Source organism: Leptonychotes weddellii, chromosome 1, assembly GCF_054177405.1.
Source record: "Leptonychotes weddellii isolate Sample4059 chromosome 1, ASM5417740v2, whole genome shotgun sequence".
Taxonomy (NCBI): domain Eukaryota; kingdom Metazoa; phylum Chordata; class Mammalia; order Carnivora; family Phocidae; genus Leptonychotes; species Leptonychotes weddellii.
In genome coordinates this window covers 11,635,222-11,654,338 of record NC_138369.1, presented here as the reverse complement: position 1 = coordinate 11,654,338, position 19,117 = coordinate 11,635,222, and the positions used below count along the sequence as shown (strand labels likewise).

The 19,117-nt window shown below is 45.8% G+C and overlaps 1 protein-coding gene across 2 annotated transcripts in view; it reads right to left on the bottom strand.

The window, feature by feature from the left end:
* GATAD2A (GATA zinc finger domain containing 2A) overlaps positions 1 to 12,610 on the bottom strand; it is a 103,349-nt gene extending 90,739 nt beyond the window's left edge. The window contains exon 1 of one of the 2 annotated variants that reach the window (XM_081816228.1): positions 12,282 to 12,610. The gene's annotated coding sequence lies outside the window, so the exon portion shown is untranslated. The remainder of the gene's footprint in view (positions 1 to 12,281) is intronic. The other variant, XM_081816206.1, reaches the window with a different exon arrangement.
* Positions 12,611 to 19,117: the final 6,507 nt, after the last annotated feature.

Genomic DNA, 19,117 nt, shown 5'->3' with positions numbered 1-19,117 from the left:
AAAAAAAAAAAAAAAGAAAAAGAAAATATCTAATATCACAAGAAAGCTCTCACTATCAAGATTATGTTTTGAAGAATCACCAAAAAAGGCCCTTTTCATGTTCTTTTTCCGGAGTTAAAACAATTCATAAGACTCCTAGACTCCTGAGTAGTGGCTTTTAATTTGTTTTATAACACATCTTAATACACATTCATACAACTGAAGCAAAAGTTTCACCAAACATACTTTAACCACTTGCAATGTACTCTGATATTAACTATTTTATTTCATTTTTTTTAAAGAGATTCAATGCAATTTCAACCCACCATTGGTCTTGACTCCAAACCTGAAAAACAATGTAGAACAACTTTTACGTATAAAATTGTATTCCTGCTATGTGCCCCCCCAACAATAAGAGGTTCAAAAAGGCCCATTTTAATTGTGTTGTTCCACACATAATTAGCAATTTTTTGTCCTTGATTCCACCCCCCACCCCACTCCCCAAATCTTCCAACTGCTTAATGCAACATCTGGCACAACTCCCCTGGGCCAAAAGCTAAGCATTCCTCAAACTAAAAAATGATACAAAATGCAAACTGTTGACCCCCAAACGCCTTCCCTGACCCAGTTTTGTCAGCAATTTGCTTTGCTACAAAGAATTTCAAATGTTCAAATTCAAAAACCAAACAAAAACAGTCTTCTTCTCAAACAGGTGACTTGGTATAAGAATGCGGGAGGCTCCCTGATCCCATGTGCAAGAAGAGGTTAAAAGCAAATATCCAAAATTTTCACTGTCATTCGGCAGCTTTATAGTTGGAGAACTGCTTTACTCTAGGACTATTAATCAGATGATGTATATTAAAGCAATACAAGCAAAATATTACCTCACTGCTCCTCACCTGGGTCTTGATTAATGCCAACTTAATTAACTACAAACAGCAATGTGTGGTCAAGTGGGAGACCCGAGACTTGAGATAGACATAGAGATTCCAGAGTCTGAACTGGCAAGCCCTGTGTGAGTCACCAAGGTGACAACCACCCTATTTTAAAGAGAGAGGCATCAGCTGCGACATATTAATGGCACACCCCTGTGGACTGAGGTGTGTACTGGTGACAGGTGGGCTGCTCCAGAGGGCAGTGCCAACATCTCCAGCTGGGAAAGCAGGGGTGGGGGTAGGATGAAGTAGTCACAGAGTTTATTTTTGTGATAGAGAGGGCCAGGTGTGTAGATTGAAAAAGTGACAGTAAATCCAGACCTGTTTGGGGTCCCCGGAGCTCAGGCAGGCGAATGCTAAGGCTGCTCAGACTAAAAACCTTGCTACCTCAGTGTCTAGTACTGGACTAAACAGCAAATAGTTCAGCTGGCTGATTACGAAATATGATGCAATCACCTTTAGATTCCATTCTAAAGCTAAAGAAACTAAAAGACAAATAAGGCCAGTACCATGTTTTTGTTGAAGTTTTCCCTCTGCCCTAAAAACAAGGCAGTCAATTAATACTTACAGATACCAGTTAATATAATACTTTGAAAACACTTCTGTTATTTAGTTAAGCAAAATTTCCTTCCAAATTCATTTTAAACTTAATATCCTTCAAAGATCAGATCCTTGCTAATAATAGCCAGGCCTCCTTCCACCCTAACCACTGCAAAAATATTCTAATTATCTTTCTAATGTACTGTTAGATAAACTTCTAAATGCCATCTGAGCCCATTCCTGCACAACAGAGGGACTAAAGAAAAGAAATTTGGGCCGAATTCCATATGTTCATGGCCTCTTTTATAGCAGAAAATTGGTCAAAGGCTCCACAGTAGCACGAAACTGAAAAGGAGTAGCATCACCTACTGAATGTTTAAGGTACTGTACTTTTTTGTTTTTAATCAGGAGATTTCTTTAAAGTTTCTGGTGGACAAGATTCAAGATGTCTTATGTGATAAACACTGATGGACAAGAACTGTCTAAGAGGCCACTCATCCCAAGGGTTTTGCAAGCTGAGGAGCCTGCAGGCACCATCTCCAGAAGTTCACAGGCTCGTGGCACAGAAAGGCAGAATGATTTCAATGCAGAAAATGCATTCATAGGAAAGACAGGAATCACAGAGGAAGGGGCTGCTCCCCTGCCTGGGGAGGAGTCTGGGAAATCTTTGTGGATGTGACATTTGAGCCAGTTCTTAACAGATGAATATCCCAGGCATCCAGAACAGCAGAGGCAAAGGGCCAGAGCTGGCCACACCTGGAGTGTGGGGCTCTGGGGGCAGAAAGGGCTGAAAAGGGATAGATTCATTATCCTTTAAACTTTTTAGATATCTTTCTCTCTCAACACACAGAATGAATTGTCATCTACTTACTTAAATTCGAAGGCTAAGCAGACCTAGTTCTGTAGACTTTAACTAATTTTGAGATTACTGCTATCAGTGACACTAGGCTCCCACTTGTTTTCTGAAGAATAAACAGGTTGTTCATTCAAAAGTGTATCAAATGTTTTTAAAAGTACTTTTATGAAAAAGAGCACTGACTGCTTTCCATACTTTGCATTTTTATTATTTTTTTAAATATTTATTTATTTTGAGAAAGAGAGGGCACGGGGTGTGGTGGCAGGGAAGAATAAGAGAGAGAATCTTAAACAGGCTCCACGCTCAGCGTGGTACCCGACAAGGGGCTGGATTTCAAGACCCTGAGATCATGACCTGAACTGAAATAATGAATCAGACGCTTAACCAACTAAGCCACCCAGGTGCCTCCACACTTCTCATTTTTAGAGCTCAAAAGTCTAAAACTGTTTTCACTGAGTTTAGGGACAATCATAACTACAATCTCTAAGGGAGGATTGTTTTAAAGTTTCTTATTTCACCCCAAATTCATACTCACATAGTGACATTACAATGCAATTGGTCGAGAAAGAGAAGGAAAAGATTAATTCCTATGTTAATATCACTTCCTTAGTACTTTGATGTTTTTGGTACCTTTTTCAAGGACCAGAAAATAGTTAAAGGGACCATTACAGTGGTACTTTATGAAAAATACAATATTCCCAGTGCATTACACCTGCTACAACAAATGTCATTTTTTAAGTAACAGCATTCTTACACTAGATTAGGAGTTTGTGGGAGACAGATCTGTACCCTTTTGATGCATCCCTGTCGTATATACACTGAAAAGCTCTCTGAAACACAGCTCCCTAGAGATGGGCCACTTTGTCAGCATATGCTTGTTTTGAGTGTTGTTTCTAACCACAATTCCGTATACTTAGTGTCAGGCAACATGGAGTTCAGGCTCCATCTGTACTTAGTCTCTGTGTGGCCCTGAGGAAGTCCCACTACTACAGAGTTCTGAGCACAAATGTTCCAATGAAGGGTTAAATACAAACGGCTAAATGTAACACTGTGAACCCGGAAGTATATCTCCCACTCTGTCTTCATCTGCATGTGTCACCAGTTGGCAAGGAATATCTCTTTTGTGTCTATACATGGCTTACAAAAAAAATGCCCACCTGATATAGATCAATTTTAAGTCTTTGAAAAGTTAGTAAGTGGGGGCGCCTGGGTGGCTCAGTTGTTAAGCATCTGCCTTCAGCTCAGGTCATGATCCCAGGGTCCTGGGATGGAGCCCCACATTGGGCTCCTTGCTTGGCGGGAAGCCTGCTTCTCCCTCTCCCACTCCCCCTGCTTGTGTTCCCTCTCTCACTGTGTGTCTCTCTGTCAAATAAATAAATAAAATCTTTAAAAAAAAAAAAAAAAAGTAAGTGAACTGTTTTCTATGAATTAAAAAAATTAAAAGGAAAAAAATCAGAAAGCTACCAGGAAAAAGAAAAAAAAAGGCTGTATGTCAGTCTTAAGTCTAGAGATCAACCTATTCAAACCTACTTAGCAAAGAAAGAGTGCTAGTCACATCATTGGTCTGTTAATAAACATCCATGATTTAGACATGAAGAAAAATATGTTTTAAAAATTTGATATCCAATTCACACCCCACTCCCTGGTTGTTAAATGGCAGATATTCCAACCTGACGAAGGAAGAAAAATACTCCTCCCAAAAGTTTTCCTGATAGGATGGGTACCCCCCTCTCCTCCCCTGGTACCTAGCATTTCCTATAAAAAATAGAGGGGATTGTGGGGGTGCCTGGCTGGCTCAGTCAGTTAAGCATCAGCTCAGGTCCTGATCTCAGGGTCCTGGGATTGAGCCCTGGGGCAGGCTTCCTGCTCAGTGCGGAGTCTACTTGTCTCCCTCTCCCTCTGCCCCTCCCGCTGCGCACATGCGCTCACTCACTCTTAAATAAATCTTTAAAATAAAAATAAATTTTGGAAAAAAAAATAATAATAATAAATTTTGGGGCACCTGGGTGGCTCAGTCGGTTGAACTTCTACCTTTCATTCGGGTCGTGATCTCGGGGTCCTGGGATCAGGCCCGGCGTCAGGCTCTCTGCTCCACGTGGAGTCTGCTTCTCCCTCTCTCTCTGCACCCCCCTTGCTCTCTCTCTCAAATAAATAAATAAAAACCTTTTAAAAAAATTAAAATAAAAATAAATTAAAAAAAAAAATACAGGGGATGGGTCTTTCTGGTTTTCTCCTTCACAGCTTGATAACAAAACTTACCCATGCCTTCTTGCATGCCAACCTGATCAGACCTACATTTTACCAACTCCTGGTTTGAGAAGAAAAAGATCTTTATTTCAAATTTAAGTCAAAAGTCAACCTTCAACAGAGATGCTTTAAGAGATTAAATATAAAACTTGAAAGCTTCGCAAATATCAATATAAAACCTAAACCTTGAAAATGTCATGCAAGTTAAAAACTTGTTTTACTATGTTAAAGATTTTAGACCAGCTTAAATGATAACAATTCTCAAAGAAAAATAACTCAGGAGCAGCCTACCCAAATTTGTTTTCTTGAAGCTCCTTAGGAGATTAAACTTCATGTAGACTACGTACCGTTAAAGAGAGTCCAGTTGGTCTGATTTCACTGGATATCACTGATATTTCTGATTGAAAATTCTTACTAAGATCTCAATTTAAATATTTTAATCTGAGTTCAATTTTGAATTCTACTATGGCACATTTTATAAAACTTTCTACCTTTGAAGGTAACTGGACTTTTCTTGCCAAAGGTGCTCAGTTCAAACTCTGATTTTCAGATGTTCATAACCTCCTCAGGTCAAGAGAACTCACCAGATTGTTTTTCACCTCCAGGTCCCTGCCCATGCCCATGCTATTTCACTCCCCAGAATGCCTAGCCATCTAACAAGTAGCTCTCTCTATTACCCCTCCTTTGCCCACCCTCCAATTTGAGCCTTTTTCCCAGTTACCCTATCCATGCTTCAGGGGGCACTGCAAGTCCATATAGGAAGTACACAAAGGCGATGCACAGCAGCGTAAAGCTACAAGGAACGGAGGAAACTCACTGAGAAAAATCAGCCAACCTGGGAACCTCTAGATCATCGGTCCCCAGTTGCACCCAGCTTGTCGCCCCAACATGGACTGGTTTGCTCTCAGACAGTATTAACTGCTATAGGTAGCTATCCAAACTTGGGTGCCAATCTTAAGAGGGCCAGTAAGCTTTTATATGATTCCATAACAACTACCTTTATTGGACACCTACAACAATCTGGCCACCTGCTTCATGCTTACCATCCCCACCTCACAAATGAAAAACTGAGACTCAAAGAAGTTAAGCCATTTGCAGTTAAGCCACTTTCCTGAGGTCACAGAGCCAGCAAGTGGCAGATTCTGAATACAAACCCAAGTCTTTCTGACTCTAAAGTTTTTACTCCACAGAGGGTACTCTTTTAAGATAATGAAGACAAGTAACAGTAAACCATTCTTCAAGAGCACACTCTTGCAGAAGGACCTTCTAATGTCTGCTTCCTTGAGTTCTATACACATCTCCAGAGCAGCCCTCTGCAGGCAAGCTCCTGTGGTAATGCAAAGGAAACCATCCTGTTGGCTACCCTGCCAGTTTGTAGGTACATTAGCTGAACCCCCAGAACTGCCAAGTACAAGTCCCCTGGTGGCTCCCAGCTCTGACAAAGCAGCTTACCAGGGAAAAAGTGAGAATTTGAACATGTTTTCTATGCTCAAATTGGGGCCCAAGAACTCCGCTGGAGGGCAAGGGAACAGGAAGTGAGGAGGGAGCAAGCATCCACTTCCCAAGGGCAGCAGAGCCCAGAGGTGGGAGCCTGGTCACGTGCACAGTTGCATTACTTGCCCACGCCCACTTCCGGCCAGAGCCTGCCTCTTCACCTCCGAGTCAGTACTTTGGTTGAAGGAAAGGAAGACAGACTACCAGAAACTCTCCTTATAATCTCCCTCTCCCCCTTGGAGCCTGTGTCCTGAATGAATACCCACCCCAGCTCTCTGGCTCCACCCCCAAATACCCTTAAGAAAAGCACCTGTCACATAATTGACCTCTATGGACTAACAACAAATCTGCCCACAACATAGGAAAGTCAAAATAGTGTTTTCCCAGTCCCAGTATAAGAGGGAATCCTAGGGCGGGGGGAGCTGTGCACCAAGAACCTACTAATACACAACAAAGCAATCTAGTTGAAATCTCACTTTTCTTTCCTATGCCATAAACAACAGCCAAGCACTCCACTTGTCTGAATTTGTTTTTTAAGATTTCAAACAAGGTGGAAAGGGCTTTTAGAACTGTTTATCTCTTTGTGTAATATGCACTGCCATGAAGAAATGCCACAGGATTCCAAAAACACACTGCCACTGACTTCAAGAAAAGCAAAGCTGAAAATGCTCCTAGCAGTGACCATCCCAGATTCTCTCTTGTTTCTCTAAGATTACAGTCACCATCATCCTGGATCAACTAGTGCCAAAAGCCAACAATCAACCAGGAAAATGCCAAAATTTTTGCCTTCTTTTAGAGGGAGGAAACAGAAGCAAGAAGCCCAGTGAGGAAATTAGAGGGATAGTGAGGTTTCACTTCTAAACCTCCAAGAAACTCCACCTCAAGTTCCCAACATCCAGGGATATTCCCAAAGAAGCCCTGCAATAGTCTTTCTTTCGATTGTTTTCTTGTCTGTGACTGGGATGTAAGCTCCTTGAAAACTGACTTCATCTGTCCTGCTCACTGCTAGGCCCACAACACCCAGCATGGTGCACCCCGCACACTGTAGGCACGCAAACATTTATTGCTGGATTATTTGCTGGCATAGGAAGAAGTTACATGAGCCAGAATATTTAACACTATATTTCAATCCAATTTAAGTTAAACTAAAAAAATTAAAAAATAGGGGCGCCTGGGTGGCTCAGTCGTTAAGCGTCTGCCTTCGGCTCAGGTGATCCCAGGGTCCTGGGATCGAGCCCCACATCAGGCTCCCTGCTCAACAGGAAGCCTGCTTCTCCCTCTCCCACTGCTTGTATTCCCTCTCTTGCTGTCTCTCTCTCTCTGTCAAATAAAAAAAAAAAGAAAAAAAATGCCCTACCTTATGGCCACACAGGAAAACCTAGTTTAGTTGGGTGTTAAAACTGTCCCTTATAGGCCAGTTTGAAGGGATAAATTCTTTTTTTTTAAAGATTTTATTTATTTTTTATTTATTTGAGAGAGAGAGACAGATAGTGACAGAGCTAGTGAGAGAGAGCACAAGCTGGAAGGACAGGGAGCCCAATGCGGGGCTCGATCCCAAGACCCTGGGATCATGCCCTGAGCTGAAGGCAGACGCTTAACCAACTGAGCCACCCAGGTGCCCCTGAAGGGATAAAGTCTTATTCAGACAACACACCACTATAAACAAAGGCAGCCAGGCTGCAGAGAGGATAAAGCCAAAATTAATACTACAAATTAAAAATAACACCTTCCACTCACTTGGATGGAACGACTTCATACAGTAGTTATTTCCCAATTCCAAAAGAGGTCAGCTTCTTTCTAATCATCAAGATCCACAGGGATTTAATGCCCCCAGTGCTGTCTCCAACAGGAAGGAAACCCTGACTTCCCTAGCTATTTCAGCTATATAAATCAACAGTTTATCGTCCAGAGTTAGAATCTGGGCAGTGTTGGGACCCACATGCCTTTTAGAGCTCCCCACCGACGGATAACCATGTTACATTACATCTAATAAATGTACCTAGATCAATATCATTTCTAACTATCCAAGGGTTTTTATCGCTGTAAGGATCTTTCAATTAAAACAAAAAGTTAAAAAAAACTTCCTGTTAGATAAAAGAGAATTGGTGGTGGCGCCACCATCCACCAAAGTGAAGTCTGTGGCACACAAAAGACGCAGCATAATTTCAAAAGGGATAGTGATCCCTTTAAAGTTATTTACCTTATTTTTTTATACTTTAAAAATAATAAAACTTTGTTCCTTTTTCTTTAATGGAATTACTGTCCTTAAAAGAATTAAGAGAAATTTAAGATTGGTGGTTCTTTGCCTCAATAGCAAAGTCGAGAGACAGACAGACAGACAGACAGACAGGCAGAGGGAAGGAAGGAGGGAAAGAGGGAAGGAGTGGGTATAATTTCAAAGGTGGGCGGGAATCCTTCAAACCTGGGAGTAGCCCAGTGGAGGCCTAGCAGAGATTTTCACCCATTATTTCCCCCTGGGTTTTAGATATTAGAGGCAAGTGCCATCTGCCACCACACTAGTAAGTGAAAAAGGCTAGGCCCAACTCACTGGCCATGATTTTAGGACTTTCACTAATGGCTAAAAAAAAAGAATCCTCTCAAAAAAAAAAAAAGTCCTGCCCACCCTAGCCGCTACCTCCACCCCCACCCCCAGAGGCTGAGTTAGCATCTTCTAGAGCTCTCTAGATCCTGGGAGCTCAAGGTGAACTCTGATCTCCTCATGGGCACTAAGCCACACACTGGCCCTCTCAATGCACTATTATTATGGGACATCAAATGCCTTTGTACATCACTTTCCCAGTCTTTTATCCCCAAATCTGATCCATTACTCTAAAAGAACATTCTGCTTTCAAGGTTCTAATGTGTAAGAAGAGACACTCACCAAGTAACTGCTGTATATCACTCACTCAAACAGTCCCAAAATACGGATATGATCCTTTAGGTTTATAGTTCACCTACTTTTTTCTTCCCACAACTCCTAAAGTTCATTATAATCTTCTATTTTGCCTACAGTCTAATTATAGTAATACATCTCCCTACTTGCCCTCAACTCACAAATCACCCCATTTTACAGAGGCAGAAGGCAAGACCAAGGCAACACAAATGTCTGCTACACAGCAAATCCATCTCACATCTGCTATGAGAACACAGAAAAACGCTACAAGACCCAGGGTGGCAATGGGTTTTGCAAGAGACATACCACAGTTCTTTCTCTATGAGCATATTTAGCCTTGGCAGAATATCAAGTGCTTCCTGGTCTGGAAGTCCAGACCAGAACCTTAATCTCTTGAGCACAACAGTCAACCTTTATTGCACACCAACCATGTGCTAGGCTTTATGCGGGCTGCCTCCCCTTCATTACCTCAGATTCATTCATTCATTGTCTAGGAAGCACTTCCCATCTGTCGGCACCTTCACACACATAGATATGTGACCCCTCAAATATTTAGTAATGTGCTGATTTTGCATTATAACTTGTAAAAGACCACACAACTAGGAAAGACAGACCAAAACCTGAATCAAGTCCTGACTTCAAAGCTCCCCCTTCCCTTTCCAACACCCCATCCTACTGGTCCTATGGGTTTCATTCAAAATAATAAATATGTGCCGGCACTTCTCTGCCCTGTCTCAGGAAACCCTAAGCCCCAAGCTCCCCACCATCCTTCCCCTTCCCCTCAGGGCAGTGCCTACAACTGACCAGGAAGAGGCAGGAGGAGAACTTCCAGGTCTGCGGCACCTTCCTGCCTGGACTTGACTACCCCAGGAGCAAAGGGCCTAGGAAACTCTCCAAGCGCTTCTCTACAGAAGAAAATAGCTCGAGTTGAAACTTGTGTCCACATGGTCCACCGACAGATTTAGAACTCAAATTATAGCCTCGGCAGGAATCTTCACAAAGGACTCAAATTAAGCAAGACCCAGATGGAAATGAACAGGAGAGAGACAGCCTTAAGTCACACTGTAAAGTGAACTGCAGTTCTAGCAGAGTCAGAGAAGAACTTGTTGAAATGCTAAACCAAACAGTTCAGCCTACATTTCAGAACTCCACTTCAAATACATTCTCCCCATGTTTTTAGCTGGAGACTTGTACATGGACACGAAGTGGTTACAAGTTACTCAGGTTTCAAACTGAGTTCATTCCTGTCCTTTGGACCATCTCTCAATGCCAGCATTCATCTACTTGGGCTCCAGAGAGCTCTGCATTTGGCAAAGCAGATAAAATTAGCTACTGGAGTGAATTTGGAATCCAGGGTGGGCCATTAAAAAAAGTACACATGAGATTTGTAAAAGCCATGTAAAAACTTCCTTTGGGCCAGGCTGAAGTTACCTAAAACTTAGAGAAATACTGTCAAATTCCCTGTCCTTTGCCTCCCTTCCACTGTTCCTGGATCTAAGGTGACCCATTTCCTGCTTCTTGCCCTGCCATTCAAACCAGACTGGCCCACAAACTGGGGATCCTCTAGAGATCAAGGGGTGAATCAGAGAAAACATAGCAGGAAGACCTGAAGGAGTGTTTTTGCTTCTCCTTTTTTGGGGGGGTGAGAGGGTGGTGTGCTACACTATGCAGAAGGAGGACTGAGGGATGGGACAGGAAGTGGGTCGGTCCCACAGCCTGACAGTGTGATAATGGGGAATAATAGGAGGATAATGCTCCAGCCCTGTCCCTCCCGCCTCCACAATGGCCTGACAACACTGTGGTGGCCCACGGCTCAAAAATGGAGTAACCAAGGTGGTCATCTGGCAACAGCCCCTGCTCCCCCTCAAATCTAGCAGGTCTCAGAAGGACGAGAGAAACTGTCTGTTTGACTGTCTCCCAAATTCCTTTCCAGCCACAAAATTCTCCAGGTCCTTGGAAGCTGAGGTCAAAGTTCAAAGAACTCCTCCTCCAATCGGGCAAGAAAGAAGACAGAAGAGGGGGGACATTTCTGGTCTCTCCTTCCAGAAAGGAGGAAGAGGGTACCCCAAACAGAAACAGGGGAACCTTGAAGTTAGGGGATCCAAGGAAAATGAAGGAAGAGCTCCTCCCTTAGAGAATCAGGCAGGAAACCTCAGGAAAGGGGGAAATGTCCTCAGGCAAGTGAGAGGGGAACTCCTCAGAATGCGGGGGCACCAGAGAAGTGAGGAAATCCACAGTGTTTCCCACCAGCAGAGGATATCTTGGAAAAGTGGAGGCACACTTAAGAGACATGAGGATCCCCTAGGAGAAGGACATCCCATATTAAGGGGAGAACCTCTGGAGGAGCCAGGGACCCCTCAGAAAATTGTGGCTTCCACAGATTAGTGGAGAGCCCAAAAGAAAACATTTTGGGAAAGTGGGGAACTTTTCCTCTGGGAACTAAGGATCCCAGTCAAATCAATACCATTTCAGGGAACAGAAGGCACTCATCAAAAAGTAAGGGGTCCCATCAAGAGTGGGGATAGTTCAGAAAAGTGGGGAACATGCCCAGAAGGGATTCTGACAGAAGCAGCAACACCTCAGATTAGTTGGGGACGCTTGGGAGAAGGAGGAGGTCACCCAGGGAGGGGGGACAGCAGGGAGAGCATCTCAGAAAGGCAGGGGGAAAGGGGCCCTGTGCAAAGTGGGAGACACCTTAGAAAAGCAAGGGCAAAAAGGGATAAGAGGGACAACAGCTCAGAGAAGCAGGGCTCTCCTCAGAGAACGGGGGGCGGGGAGGGGGTCCCTGGAAAGGCCGGGAGGTCTCCTCAGAGAGGGTGGGGCCCCCCAGAGAAGCGAGGAGGGTCCCCCAGAAGCAGGGTGTCTCCTGAGAGAAGCAAGGGTCCCCAGGAAATCGGGGGGGTTCCCTCAGAGACAGAGCACCGCTCAGAGAAGCAGGGGTCTCTTTAGACAAGTTAGGAGGGGGCTCAGGGAGCGGGGCCCTCAGTGAAGCAGGCGGTCCCTCAAAGACACGGGGGAGGGAGGGCTCCCTCGCAGAGACAGGGGGTCCCTCAGAAAAGTGGAGCGTCCATCAGAGAAGGGGGGCGCCCCTCAGAAGAGTGGAGGTCCCTCAGAGGAAAGGAGTATCTCAGAGAGGTGGGGTCCCTCCGAAAAGTGGGGGTCCCTCAGAGGTGGGGGTCCCTCGGAGAAGGGGGTCTCCCCTGAGAGAGGCGGGGGTCCCTCGGAGAAGGGGGTCCGCGCATCGGAGGCGGTCCCCTCAGAGAAGCGGAAGCCCCAGAGAAGCCCGGGGCACCGGAAGCCGGGGACCCGCCACCAGCGGCGCCGGCCCCTCACTCACCGAAGTTGCTCGGCGCCTCTGCGGGCGGCTGCTGGGCCCCGGGTGGCCTCGGGAGGCGGGGTCCGGTCCGATCAGCTCGGGTCCCGCGGCGGCGGCTCCCTCAGGTGGCGCCCGCGGCGGCGGCGGCGACAGGACGACGGACGACCGACCGAGCGACTGCGCGGGCGGCGCGGAGCGCGCTCGGGTGGCAGGGATGCGCGTGCGCGCGCCGGGGCGCTGACCCCGGGCGGGAGGAGCCGCCGCGCCGCGCTCGGAGCCGCCGCTCGGTCTCACCGCTCCTTCTCACACTGAAATTGCCCGCTTCGCAGCCCGGCTTCCCCGGTTGCTAGGCAGATTTCGCCTCGCACACTTCCGGGTTGAGGCGCGTCTCGTCGAGTGGCGGCACTGCAGGCCAATGAGGTCCGGCTGAGGCTCCGGGGATCCGCTTCCCACGGAGGGCGTGGCCAGCCTCACGACGGACAGTGCCCCACAGCCAATGAAAGCGCGAGCCGGCTGGCCCTCGGGATCGCGCCGGCGGTCTGGGCGGGCCCGAGGAGGAGGGACGGGGTGACTGACAAGCGGTCTGCCAATGAAAGAATGGAGCGGACCTCAGGGCCAGTCATGGCCCTTCGGGGGCAGGGCCTCGGCTTCGGGGCGGGAACGCGACGAGGGGCGGGGACTTGGGGACGCGTCAATTCTTGGCCGGCTCGCTCGGACCCCGGAGGGCGTTTCGGCTGGGCGGCCGGGCGGCCGACAACTGGCTGGGCAGGGGGTTCCCCGCAGTGCTCAGCAGGGGCGCCCCACCCACAATGCACCGGAGAGGGCCTGGGCAGGGCGGGCGTGGGGCGGTTACGCCGGGCGGTGGGCGGGGCCGCGTGAGGCGCGCTCTGAGGAGACTGGGCAGCCCTTGGCTCGGCCTTGTTCCCGAGGGAATGCGTTATCCCTTGCGCTCTTTTATGACAAGAGTTGTGGGTTCGACCTCTTCTGTTAAGAATCTTGGGGATTCTTGTCCCTGGCCCCCGTTCTGGAGGAGAATCTTCGGAATTCGTTTCCTAGCCCCCATTCTGAGGAGAATCCAGGAATCTTGCCGTAGTCCCTCTCCTAAAGAGAATCTTGGAGGTTCTTGCTCTGGCCCTCTTCTGAAGAAAGTTTTGGCGAGTCTTGCCCTGCCCGCTTTTCCGAGAATTGCCAGGATGAGGGTGATTTTGTAGATTTGCAACCCTAGCTCTGTTTTCTAAGAAAATTGGTAGAGGTTCAGGCCCTTGCCCCCTTTACTAAGGAGACTTGGAGGAACTCAGGGCCCACTTCCTTTCCTGGACAGTATTTTGGGGAGCATACCCTAGCTCTTTTCTGAGCACTATAGGGGCCGCTGGCCCTCTCCCTCCCTTGGCTGAGGGGCAGTGGGGGCTATGTGCTGTGGCCTTCATATCTAAAGATAACTCGGGAAATTCCTACCTTGTATGTCCCTCCCCCGACCAGAGGAGAAACTTGTGACTTCAAGCCCCTCTCTTTTCTCCAGAGAGGAATCGCAGGAGATTGATGGCCCCCATCCCTTTTACTAACAAAATGTCAGGTAGTTGTGCTCCCTGAACTTTTTCTAAGCAGTGTCTGTGTTGCAGTAATGGTTCCCCTTTTCTTAGGAACTATGACCATTTGACTCTTTCCTAGAAAATTTTGGGGAGTTAAATACTTCCTTTTTGGAAAAGCTACCCATTTAGCCCTCTTTCCTCTTTTTTTGAGAGTGTTTTTCTGTGCAGCTCTCTTCTCTTTCCCAAGGGTCAATCAAATCTGTGGCCATTCCTGATTCTGACCCCTGTCCAGTTCTTCAGCCCCTTTCCTTCTCTACTGGGTGGGTCCCTTCCAAGAAGCATTCCTGCTTCCCAGCCACCCCCAGACGAAATTCATCAGTCATTCAAACTGCACAGTGTTTGCATCTCTGCTGTAAGACGTACCATGGCCCACCAGGTGTCAGAGTCCTTTGCCTCTGTCTTCCCCACTGTTGATCTGAACTCCTTGCCTGATTTCCCTCTCAAAGAACCCAGCTTTGGGGAGCCTGGCTGGCTCAGTTGGTAGAACATAGGACTCCTGATCTCGGGGTTGTAAGTTCAAGCCCCACATCAGGTATTGAGGTTACTTAAAAATAAAATCTTTTTAAGAACCTAGCTCTGGGACACCTGGCCGGTTCAATCGGAAAAACATGTGACTCTTGATTTCAGGGTCATGAGTTTGAGCCCCACATTGGGTGTGGAGATTACTTAGAAAGCAAGGAAGAAAGGAAGAAAGAAAGAACCCAGCTTTGCCCTTAGCAGACAACCAAACAACCATTGAATCAAAGGGGTGAAGAAAGCAGCCATGAGAAAGACCCACAACACAGTAAGGTTTCAGTACAGCAAACTTTTATCTCCCCCACTTTGTGCACAGAAATGTGCAAGGTACTGAGATACCTGAATTATAGGATGGAACTTCTGAGCCAAGATGAATGCAATAAAGGGAAACAGGCCTGTCAGGCAAGGCAGAATGTTATACTAAAGAGATACCAAGAAGATATTGTAGGAATGTGATTAAATGATGTGAAACTGTTTTGTAAACCATGAAGCGGTGGTGTAAGGGATTATTGTTATTGTTACAAGTGGGCTGTTATTCCTGGAAGAAAAGTAAAGGATAAATCCTGAGAGTCACAAGAATGGGAGGTTGGCAGGCAGCCCTGTGGGGCCTGATTCCCTGACTGAACTCAGCCTGGACTCAAGTGGCAAGGTTGACAGAGTCCTTGGTTAGGGAAGGAAGCCACTGGAAACATGAAGACAATGTGTTCCCAGAGCCCCTTGTTTGCACCTCTGTTGTAACACTTACCACATTCTGCAAGTGTCTGAGCCAGTCTGGGTGACAATAACCACTCAGAATTTGGTGGCTAGCAGAGCTGCAGTTGAACCCACAGGAGCTAGGCTAGTTACTTTCCTCAGCCATATCAGAAATGAGAACACCAGTCTCAAAGGTTGCGCTGAGGAGAGTGCACCGTGTACGGTGCACAGTAGGACTCAGGAGCTTTTCCTTTCATTCCAGTCACTAAGCAGGATGCTTTCTGAGAGCAGGGATCCAGCCTTATTCGTTTAAATAGTCCCTCAGTGCTTTTATAGTGACTGAATTGAACTGGGATCAAAGAGCAGCTCATTGTCCAACGCTTCATTTTATACATGAGAAATGGAGAGACTTACAGGGCAACTGTGACTTGTTCACATCCCACTCCTACTCTATGGCTGGATCCTAAACTTGCATTGCCTTAATCTCACTTTGGGCCTATGTGCAGGAACGGGGAGAAGAAGAGGTGCCTATCCCCTTGAGTCCTTGTGCCAAGTTGAGACATGTTAGGAACCAAAAACTTCCTGAGCCTTATCTCTCTCTTAGGCAAGCCATGGGAAATTTCTGGATACAGGTCTGCTAGAGTCCCCTAACTCCAAGAGCAAAGGGCAAGTGGGGGACCATAACCAGGGTCAAGGCCACCGAAATTAACTTTGTCAAAGGGAGATTGCAAATGAAGTGAGGTTATTTCAGGGCTGTCTTGTGTAATTCCCAGACTGATCCCTAGAAATGTCAGGACCTATAATTATGTTTCACTTTTTATTTTAAGAATGTACAGAATTTCTTTATTCTCTGGAAAAAGGCATCTCTGGAGGCAGAGATGTTGGATTAAGGGATGTCCGAGAAGCCTGGCATCTAAACATAAACAAGAGCCCTATTGCCTGGGAAATTGTATCCTGGAAGAGTCCAAGGCAAATGGGCATTCATCAGAGGAAGTGAAATGCGCCGCCAAAATGGATGACACAAGCACAGCTTCTGACATAAAAAATGAAAAGAAGGGCATGTGACCCATACCAAGGATGGCTTTCCTTTCCACAGTGGTAGTAGTGATTGCATCTCTCTGCATCAAGGCGTGTCCCTTCCTGGGTCTGGGAAATCATGTGGGCAAACTGGCTAAGTGACATTCACATCCAAATAGGGAAACAGGAACTGAGCCAGGTGACTGCACAGGCAGCAAGGAAGGCAAGGCCTCAGTGGTAGTTAGAAAAATGAGGGCCTGGTGGGTGCCAGCCTGCAGAGACCCCCTACTGGTGTGAGGGTCTTGGACAAGGAAGAGTGCCCACTAACAGTGAAGAATAACAGCTGGTTAATACCAGTGGGAACGGTACTAAGCACAAAAGTTAAAGTCCTCCAGTGTCACTTGCCAGTTCAGGTGACCAGAGCAAAGTGCCCTTTCCATCATTGCCTCCTAAGATTGTTGGACTGCAAAATTCATTTGGGTTTGCCAAGCACTTTGAGGTTCACATATGTGAATTGCTAATCTACTGAAACCTGCATCTTCTAGCAGGTCATAGGAATTGGCTCTGGGTCTCCCAGGGAAAGGATAGTAAAAAGTCAGTGTCTTTTCAGAGAGAAATAGACACTACCAAATCAAGAGGTTGGCCTAAGTCATCCTCCTGCTCCCCGCAAGAGAAAGTCAGGGAGCACCTGAAGTATCCAGGGGTGGGGAGCAGTGTAGTTTCATTGGTGTTGGATGGCTAGAAAATCTGGAATTGAGTCCAGATGGAGCCCAGGAGCCCTTTCTGTCAGGCTTCTTTAGTCTCTAGGTCAAAAACCTAGACTGTAGTAACAAATCTTATGTGGTTCTTATTGACATAATTAAATGGCACTGGTGATAACCCTTTGCTGGAGCAAAAAAGTATTATGTACACCTACAGGCCTACAGCTTAGAAGACTACTAAGTCAAAAGGGTGACTTCCCCAACCAGGATGGAAAGCATTTCTGAACGGGAGGGAGTTGACCTTTGACATGTGTGGCCACTTTTTGTGCAGAGGGAGGAGCCCATTGCAGTGCTAGGTGGGAAAGAGTTTCCTTACTACCACCAGTGAAGAATTCCCCTTGAGCTTCTGTGGGATCTGAAGGCCTTTAGCATCCTAGACAAGCACTTACATCTGAGCCTAAAACCTAGGTCAGGGCCTTCATTCCACTGCATTTCAGACCCTTCCTCCAACCTCTCTCTCTTGAGACAAGAGCCCTGTGCCCTACGACTGAAGTGACTGCCTCTCTGCCTCCAAGGGACATGCATGTCATGCCTGTGGACCTGGCCCACTGCTTTCATTCCCTTGCCAATTCCTTCCTCCCTGGTGTCTAATCCTGCCACTAAAATCCTTCTCTCAAATTACTGAGAACGGAGTGATTCCCCTTGTAGGAACTCTTCTTGGTCTGCATTTTCTCCAACCTCCAGCATCTAGAGGACACTCCCTACTCCTTGAAATGTCTTTCATGGTTTCTGGGGAACTTGCCTCTTCCGGTCTCCTGTTCAGTCTTCGTCCAACTTCTACCTGGAAATTCTGCCATCTCATCTCTTGCTATTACTCTGTGCTTGCTATGTTTCTTCAGAGAATGAATCCCTTCAAGGAGTAGAACTCTTAGGAACTCCCAGATTTGTATTTCCAGTCTGCCTGAGTTCCTGTCTGGGATCTCCTTCCCTTCTAGATGGGATGTGACTGAAACTCAACAGCTACATATGTTTCAGACAAAATTTGATGTCTTTCTCTTTAACCCATTCTCCATTCTTTTTTTTTTTCAAACAAAAGCTCTCATATATTTATTACTGAACCAACCTACTAGTGCAGAAGCAAAGAAACAAAGAGAAGAAAATTATTTTCCTAATAAAACACATCCAACTGTCCAGAGAGAGTGGTGACCTTTTCAACATGACATGGTAAGATGTTAGTGACCTTGATACAGTATAAATATGTGTGCCATCTCGTAAGCGATTCCTTATACATCAGTTTGGTTCTTCTCCAATGTCTCCTCTGGGAGTTATACCTGATTTTATTACCAGTTTTTATCGGAATCCATGGGGAATGGGATGATTCTACTTCTGTTTCTCAACCAGGAAGCCCTTGATCCTAAAAGTTGTGTAAGAAGACAAGAGGTCTGTGCACAGAGTCAGCTGCACACACCACAATGGCAGAAAAAGGGAGAGGGAACCCTATCCTTTCAACCTGCTTCCCTTTGTCACTCTTTTCTTCTGCACTAACATCACTTGCCTGGTGTTCCAGGTTGAAAGCTCTTAAATCTTTGGAGATTGCTTTAACATCACTCATCAAACTCAAAGTTAGTTGCTCAACATTATGATTTGTCCCCTTGCTTTTCTGTCTGTTCTTTTGATTTCTGTCAATACCACCCATTCCCAAAAATGCTCTTAGCGACTCTCTCGTAATCAATTACACACAAACTGTTAGACTGATTTCTCTTCAATCAAGAACCATGTCACACCCCTACTCAAAAAACTTCCATTTTTAAGGAGGTTGTATTCTATTGGTTTTGTAGTTAAGAAGAAAAAGAAAAATTTTTAAGCCCTCCATCACCAAAGGTTGAATCTTGGCTTGGCATTCAAAGTCTTTCTCCTCTTTGGCCCTCCCTTCACTCCAGTTACTTCCTGGAATGTGTCATAACCCCCTTACCTGAGGTTTCGTTTTCCCTGGTTTCAGTTACCCAAGGACAAATGCTGGCCTGGATACAGATGATCCTCCTTCTGAGGTATTGCCAGAAGGTCAATAGTAGCCCAGTGCTATGTCACAATGCCTACATCATTCACCTCACTTCATCTCATCATGTATGAATTTTATCATCTCACTTAATCACAAGAAGAAGGGCAACTACAATACAATAAGGTATTTTGGGATAATGTGAAAGAGACACCGAATACACTTAACTTTTATTATATTATTCTATTTTATTATCAGTTATTTTTGTGCCTTTCTAATTTATAAATTAAACTTTATCATAGGTATGTGTACATATGAAAAAATCATAGTATATACAGTGTTCAG